This window comes from Castor canadensis, chromosome 3 (assembly GCF_047511655.1).
Source record: "Castor canadensis chromosome 3, mCasCan1.hap1v2, whole genome shotgun sequence".
Classification (NCBI taxonomy): domain Eukaryota; kingdom Metazoa; phylum Chordata; class Mammalia; order Rodentia; family Castoridae; genus Castor; species Castor canadensis.
Window position 1 is genome coordinate 34,113,159 of NC_133388.1, and position 8,666 is coordinate 34,121,824.

The 8,666-nt window shown below is 43.1% G+C and overlaps 1 protein-coding gene across 4 annotated transcripts in view; it reads left to right on the top strand.

Moving 5' to 3' along the window:
- Positions 1-8,666, top strand: part of Dpf3 (double PHD fingers 3) — a 258,438-nt gene that overhangs the window by 207,832 nt on the left and 41,940 nt on the right. For 2 of the 4 annotated variants that reach the window (XR_012446106.1, XR_012446105.1), the window contains exon 9: positions 540-1,924. The exons of the other annotated variants lie outside the window; for them this stretch is intronic. The gene's annotated coding sequence lies outside the window, so the exon portion shown is untranslated. The remainder of the gene's footprint in view (positions 1-539; positions 1,925-8,666) is intronic. 4 annotated transcript variants of the gene reach the window in all.

Consider the following 8,666-nt stretch of genomic DNA (forward strand, 5'->3'; position numbering starts at 1 on the left):
GGTAGAATTGAAAGGGTTCTGAAAGAATGGGATTAGAAGCAGGTAAAAATAAAAATAAAATGGATGGAGGTTTAACCACTTGAATGGGTTATCTGACAGTAATACCTTTGTAAAGCTGACTGTCAAAGTGACAGACAAACATTGTTCAGAGGCACATCAATGGAAAACACCAAAGAAATACCAACGAGGCTTAAAACCCACTGAGAAAAACCACTGTGTGGGGCAGGGGAGGGAGTGTGCACATGTCTGTGTGCATGCGGGAGAGAAGGGCGGTCATGCCTGCACCGCTTGCTGTCGGAAGCTGTGGACATAAGTGTTATGGTAGGGATGAGGCCTTTTAGGGGAGGGGGCATCCTCTTCCCTGCAAATGTGTGCTTTGTCTCAAATCCCTGTCACCAGGTGATGTACCTGCTTAGTCCCGTTTGGTGTGACCCTGGTTGATTATCTTGCTCTTAGGAATAACATGTAATGACGTAATGAGAGTATTGATGCTGTCTGTTGCTTAACCCATGTGCTGATATATTCATCATACATGTCAGCTCATTTGGGAGGAGAAGGCAGGAAGGAGAAGGAGGCAGCAGCCGCAGCACGCACCACGGAGGACTTATTCGGTTCCACGTCAGAAAGTGACACCTCAACTTTCCACGGCTTTGATGAGGACGATTTGGAAGAGCCTCGCTCCTGTCGAGGACGCCGCAGTGGCCGGGGCTCACCCACAGCAGATAAAAAGGGCAGTTGCTAAGCCCACGGGACAGATTGTTTGGCCAATTAGCCACCCCCTCTGACTCTGGTCATTGCTCTGTTTCTGATATATATATATATGTATATATATATATGTATATATATATATATATATATATATTTTTTTTTTTTAATGAAAGACAACTTAGATTTTCCCTTTATCCTTGCTTTTTCCTCCCACCTTCCTTGTGCCCCTTACCCCACTATCCCTTTATTTTGGGTATATACAACTGAAGCACAAACTACTGAAACAAAAAACAAAACAACAAAAGAGCAGAGTGAGAGTTCTTCAGAGAGATGGCATCATGATGTGCTATTTATTTTCCCTAGAAATAGGAAGCTAGTCAGATTTTCTCTTTGTTGGGTGGAGGGGATCTTTGTGATATGAGCAGAGTTGAATTCCTCAGTTTTCATATTTATTGGCAAAATGAAGAGAAGAGGAATACTGGTTTGGAAACAGAACCAATAACATTAAAATTATTATTTATATATGCTAGCTATTATTAGAGTCAGACTTTTTTTGGAGAGAGAGAAGGGAAATCAAAGAAATCAAAGTAATATCCTGTTTAGCAGCAGGCCACTGGGGGGGAGAGTTTCCTCAATGGGAGATGACTGCCCCACAGAGCTGGCAGCTCCCCATGGCAGACCCCTCCCCATGTCTCCTCCCTGACCTTTCCATCTTCCTCTCTGCTTGAGAGAAAATGGCAGCAGTCCCAGAGAAGCCTGGCTGCCTATGTCTGGCCTCCCTCCAGCGCCATCCCTGACCAGCAGTGGCCTCTTCCTGGGGCTCCTCCTCCGCTCAGCAGAGCTGCTGTTTCCTCCTTGCTGGCTCATCCACACATTCCTCCTGGTGAAGAGCAACTTCCAAATGCAGGAATGGAATATAAGTGAAAATCAAGGGCTCAGCAATGACAAAGCAACCTGAGGCCGCGCTCACGGAAGGAAGAGTGACACAGTGAATCCCCTCCCCTCACCCCTGTTTAAAAACATCTAACTGCCTATGGATGATCAAGCCTCCTACATTTCTTCTATTTTTTTATAGTGCCTGCCAGGCACTTTGTTTTATGTTTCCAATAGCATCTCCTGAAATAAACCAAAGCAACTCTTGCTCAAGGTCCCGGGGATGGCGACCGTCCACCTCACTGGCAGTCCCAGCAAACAGCTGCGAGGCCTGGCTCAAAAGGTACGTCCTGGCTCGCCTGTCTCACCCAAGGGCAAAACCATCAGAGTTTTGGTTTGTTCGTTTCAGTTTTCTTTGTTTTTCTTTTTCCTTTGGTTCCCCATAGCTTGCTCTTTTATTTTGCTGGATTTCCTCTCCTTAGTGTGGGAGTGGCAACCGGAGTGTCCTCTGCCTGGCCCGTGGTGGCCTGTGTGTGCATGCGTACCCATGTGGGCCTGGGTCTAGGTGTGGGGCTTGAGGCTTGCTTTGGCTATGGGAGGGGCTCTGTGTAGAGAAACTGGCTGGGGAAATGCTTGGCTGACTCTCTGTCCTTTGCCTGAACATAGAAGTGGAGTCCAGGGAATGGAGGTTGGAGTTGGCTGTTGGCCTTGGGTAGGGACAAGGTGTAGCCACGGGGCATTGCATGGCCAGGGTATCAGTTTCGCAGCCAAGGGGATGAGCCCAAGTTAAAGAAGATCCCTGGTTAGGTACAACACTCACTAGGATGATTGGAAGATTCTGAACTCCTATGAAGCGTGGGTCTCCAGCCTCCATGAGAACACAGGCCATGTGACACTGATTGGGTGATCCACATGGCTGCCTAGGCAACAGGCTGCTTGTACAGGTCTGAGGAGATCTGCTGAGACCACCCAGCCTTTGCAAAAACCCCTGAATTAGATGCTCATTGACTTCACACGTCAACCCACCAAAAGCAAAAACATGCAGATTAAACCACAAATGGACCCTTCCTGCTCCCCTGGGAGCCTGAGACAGAAAGGGCTTCCACGCTCTCCTGTTTCAGATGGGCACAAGTGTGCCTGGGCATCGCTTTGGGTTTAGAGAGAGTGAAAGTAACAGCCCCACTCACTGTTCAGGTGCTCTGCCTGATCTCTGCGTGGTCCCATTCCTAGGGACTATGGCATAAGCCTCCAGTGTGGTGGTAGTCCTGCTTGCTCACACGTGTGAATGCCACAACACAGTTGGTTCTAGTAGGTTCCTGCCGAGGGGACACAACCTGCTCTTGTACGTTCCACCTCTTCACTCTGTTTCATTGATTCAGATATTAGATTCATAGCTTATGACTTTCCGTGGTGAAATGTGAGTTTCTTTGTTAATAAAAGTATGTTCAATCCACATGATCATTTGAACTTCGTCTTGGAGTTCATGGTCCTGCAATTATCAATGATAACTTGACTTTGAACTTGGGATTTAAAAAAAAAATCCTAATTAAAACAAATTATTGAAAGGCCACCTAATTTCTGAGTCTAGCTTATGGTTCCAATGAAGAATTTAATACCAGGAAAATATTTCTCTGAGGATGAGTATTGCTTGATTTTTAATCTCTCTTGCTAGGGGTAGAGACGTCCTCACCTCTCTCTGTTGGTATAGCCAATTTGGGCCTAGCGGTGCCACTGAGCATTGCCTGAGCATCTTGTCTCACATTCCTTCTAGAATCTTTCAACAGAAACAGAATTTATATTATTTAAAAAAAAAAGAAATATAAGAAGCCTTTTTTTTTTTGTATGATACTGGGGCTTGAAATCAGGGCCTTGCACTTGCTAGTCAGGTACTCTACCACTTTTTGTTTTAGTTTTTTTTTTTTAAGTAAAGATTCACTTTTATGCTCAGGATAGACTAGACCACGACCCCCCTATTTATGCTCTCCACATTGCTGGGGTGACAGTCATGTACCACTGTGCCCAGCTTTTTATTGGTTGAGATGGGGTCTTGTTAACCATTTGCCCCAGCTGATCTCAAACTGTGATCTCAGCCTCCTGAATAGCTAGGATTACAGACATGAGTCATTGTGCCCAGCTTAGAAGAAACTTTTAAGATGGTCAAGTTCAAATCTGTTACTTTTTAGTTAGGAAAAGTCAATCTGGAGAGGTTAAGTGAGTGAAGTTCAAGAGAGTGAAATAGATATGGCTTTAGATACAAAGAAATGACACTCTGAGGGACAAGGCTGGCTGTCCTGGGATTCCAGCCACCATGACGGTGATGTCATATCTTTATCTCTTTCACTGGAGACCAGTGGTCAATGTGTTCGTATTGTACATTGGTAATTCCCACATCTACCTATGAAATGAATGCTTATATTATCCCCAGTTGACACCCAAATGAAGAGGTCAAGGCTTAGTAATAAGATTAATATGTGTACTCAGGGCTCCACAGATAGTAGAGAGCCAGGTTTTGATCTCTGGCAACCTGATTCTAGAACCCGTTGCCATAGTGCCGCCTGTGCTGTCCCTTGAATGGTCTTTAGTTAAGGAATATATATATGCATATAGCTTGCTGAGTTCCAGTTGACATAAAGGGCACTTATAATGAATATATCTTTAAAAGGGGGCTGAGCTCAGGGCCTTGCACTTGCTATGCAAGCGCTCTACTACTAAAGTCATGCCTTTAGCCCTTTTGGTTTTTTAGGTTATTTTTCAGATAGGGTCTCATGCTTTTTGCCTAGGCCAGCCTGTGATCCTTATCCTCCTACCTATGCCTCTCACATAGCTGGGACTACAGGTATGTACCACTGTACCTGGCTTATTTGTTGAGATAGGGTCTTGCTAATTTTTTGGTTGTCTAGGCTGGTTTTGAACCACAGTCCTCCTGGTCACTGCCTCCCAAGTAGCTGAGATTATAGGCACAAGCCATCATGCTTGGCCCTAAAAGCTAATCTTCTTAAGAGCAATTTCAGTCACTGAAGAATAAGAAGTAAGATACTGTAAGAGAGAATTCTGATCAAGTTCTGTGCAGAATACTGTAGACAACTCACCTTCTAAACCATAATTTCCAAACATCCCAGTGCCTAGAAAGGACAAAGAGAGCTCCTTTTTTTGTGTGTGACTTCAGGAAAATCATGAGCCACCAACTCACCTATCTTTTTGTTTTTGTTTTTGGGTGTTTTTGGTTGGTTTGTTAAATGAATTTCACTACTCAAATTTCAAAATAAAAAGGATATTAGAATCACCAAGAAGAAAATGATCCAATCAGTGTCCTTTTCTTCAGCTCAGAAAAAAACCCACCAGAATGCTTCAGAAATGTCACCTTGTTTTCTGAATCCCAGTCCAAAGATAGAGGACTTCCTAAATTTTCGATATCATCGGACAGTTCCTGAGGGAACTGTTGATGTAAAGGTGACTATTGTTGTGATAGGTGACTGATGTTTTGTCCAACCCAGAATAATGAAATTCTTTATTTCTGTTCCTGACACTATGCAGAGGTCAGGGACTATAATCACTGCAGCACTGGGAATGAGGAATATGCATTTAATTTTTTAAAGGTACTTTAAAGTCAGTAATCCAATTTGCTGCTGGTATTTTAGAGAGAAGAATTTAATAAAAAACCCACAATGTTCACATCAACAGTTCCCTTTAAGTCTTCCTGCTCGTTTTGCATCTCTCTACACACCTAACGGAATGCAGCCTGGTATTGCCTTCACACAGCACTTGAGGGAATGCAAGCTCATTACTCAGGGAGAGTACTAAAGGCTGTTTGGACCTTCTCACTTCACGGTGGAATAAAATTAATTAATTTTATCCCAGTAGCCTTCTGTTACATTGGATGATTATGATCTTGAATGTGTACTTCTAGTTTGAGCAGATTCCTGCATTAGGAATTTTTCCACAGAGGATTTTGTTTAGTCTTTGGAAGTGGAGTGGCTTATGTTGTGTTTTTTTCTGAGTAAGCTATTTTTGATCTGGTGAGTAGAAGCCTAGTGGAAATCAGAAGTTCTAAGTTCTGAACTCGGCTTCCTGTTTGAGTCTGTTGCCACAGAGCTGTGCCTTAGTTTTTCTCCCTAGTTGGTGGACATTTCTTTCCTTGTCATAATATGTAACCAACATTATCTTATGATGGGATTGATGCCACTTAGTCCCATTTTACTGGTGGGGAAGCTGAAGTACAGTTAGGTTAGATGGCTTGACTGAAGTTCCCAGGACAGTAAGTGCTATCTGGGCCTTCTAATACTTTTTTCAGTCTATATCGACTTCCCCAGGGATCACATTTCAAAGGTTTCTTGGTTAAAACTAATAAAGGGCTCTGACATATTTTATTTAAGACTTCATTGGGTTGAAAGGAGGTCTTCAAAAACAAAAATAAAATCAACTGATTACACATTAGAATCCCACTGAGAAGAAGCAATGTCTAGGTTCTCAGGAACTTTCTGAAAGAATGAAGGTTGAGCTTCCTGAATGGTCAGGGTTTGGGTGGTGAGGGATCAGGGAGTGTTTTGGTCACATGCCCAAGTCTTCTAACACCAAAACGTTGTATTATATGACACTGGTGTGGTTACTAAAAGTGATTTGTGACCATCTACTCAAAATAACAATATAGGAAAAATCATTCTGCTTAATTTATTTACAAAATAACAATGAATGATGGAAGACCTGAATTACCAGTAAAAAGCATGGACAGTAAGTTTTCAAATTATCTCAACATTAACTCTATCTCAACATTGGCTCTCAACCAATGACTAAAACTTTTTAAAAATAATTAAATTTTGAAATAATCTCACAGTTACAAAAAACTTACAAAACTAACACAAAGAATTCTCGTACACCCTTCACTCAGATTCTCCAAATAACCACAGTACAATGATCAAAATCAGGAAATTAACATTGAGACAATGCTATAATCTACAGATTTAATTCAAATTCTTCTGATCTAAGATCCAATCCAGGGTCTGCATGTAGTTGTTACATCATCTTAAGGTTCTTTTACTGAAGTTAGTTCCACAATCCACCTTTAGATTTATTTGCCATCTAATTGAGTAGACTACATACACACAAATAGTTCACATGCAAGTGTCGTTTATGTATGATCATTTTCATTGTGGATCACAGGAATCAGGGAGATTTTCTTGGAGGGAGCCATCCAGATCAAAAACCACATGAAAACATTCTTAAATATTGTTCTGTAGCATTTTGTTTCTGCCATTAGTTTTTCTCCTCCAGTGGATGGTGTGTTCCTTGAAGGCAAAAAAGTCACATCACTCATGTCCCCAGACAGTGCCTGACACCACTCAGTTTATTTTTGAAATAAACTGAGAATAGACCAATGCTTCTAAGCTAATTAGTGGAATTTTTATTTACGCTCACTGTATATGTAGTGGTTGCTCAATTATTTTTGTTGACAGAAAAGTTGGAGACATCATCTCTAGACATAGCATCCATTGGTCAAGTCAGAGAGAGAGAGAGGGAGAGCCAGGAGGCAATGAAGTGGTGGTGAGGATGAAGGAGAGGGAATGAGGATGGCAAGACAGTGGTGAGTGAGAGCTGATGGCATGTGGAGGGATGGAAAATTAAGTCTTCTTGGAGAGATTGAGATCAGGAATCTGAGAACATAGTGGGGCATCTTCCATGGCCTGTAGTTGGCCTTGCCAGAGAAAATGAGATAATGGATGTCAAGAATTCAAAGTCAGGGATAACCAGCTATTTTCTAGATGGCTTAAATGGAGCAAAAGAAAAAAAAAAAAAACTGTGTGTGTGTATATGTGTTGGGGGAGTGATGGTCAGGGAGAAAATTTGTGGAAGCTAAAAATGCCTCATGACATGGTTATGAGGCCAGCTAACAAAATGGCAGATGACACCCATCCAGAGGGCTCAGAGATGTTGGAAAGGGACAGAAAGACTCCTAGCAAGGGGCAAAATCATGACCAATGCCTAACAAGAGGACAATTGGCAGGCACTCTGTGGGAAGTCAGAAGACAGGCCACACTGGCTTATCTCTCAAGTGAAGGGGCTAGAGGCAGGTGGGAATATTCAAGAGGAGATGACCAGGAGGAAGAGGAGGGGAGCCAGGTAGGGAACACCAGAGAGGTGAGACTGTGAGATGGGATCTGGTAGAGGGAGAAGAGTGAGAGCAGATGAGGAGGGAAGACTTGGAGTGAGTGGCTATGGGACCCTTCTTAGCCTTTCTTTGAAAGCACAAGTAGATGGATGGAGTCTCAACCTTGAATTAAGTGCACTTAATTCAGGCCTGTGCACCTGGCTAGGGTGTGAAACTTTGGGTACCAGAAGGAGAGATACAGCAGGCAGGGGATTTTCAACTTGGAAGAGACTAAGCTGATCATTTGGTTTTGAACTTGATTCCCACCTTAGTCATTTTCCATTCAGGTCCCTCTTGCCTTAGTCCCTCCCTCCCCAGGGAGCTCAGTGTGATCTGGACTCTATTAGGGTGCCCATCTCTGTCCTCAGGAATTACTTTTGGGGAGAAATGTGAGTGCACTTGCTTTCATTGCCTGCTCTTTATACCAAAGACTCCATGCTAAACATAATTTAGCAGGTTCCATTTCAACTAGAAGCAAAATCTATAGCTGGCTTGTCTCCATCCAGGCTAAAGGACTCACATGGTTTGAAGTGCCACCAGGTTCCAAGGCTTACACTTGGATCACCGTGGCCAGTAGTAGAGACTGGAAGGGACCTGGAAGCATGGTCTCTCTGTGGGCCATTCTGACCCTCTCAGATCACTTGGTGACAAGGTTAGAGGTTTGGGGGTGTGTATGAAGCAGTGTCCTTTTGGCTGTGGACCAAATGGACAACAGGTTGTCTGTGATTGTAACTGGTCCTATACTCATTTCTACTTACATGATGAGCAGACAGATGGCATCATACCGGTCCTTTCTGGGATGTTTTCACTTAGGAAAAGATTCAGTGTGGCTTCCATGTAGAGGAGGAAAAATATTTTTCCTTTGTGAACACCCAGTTTTGCCTGCTGTGCCATCCAGGAATTGAAAATCCAGTTGTATTCTCTGTGTCTTGGGCTGTTCAGT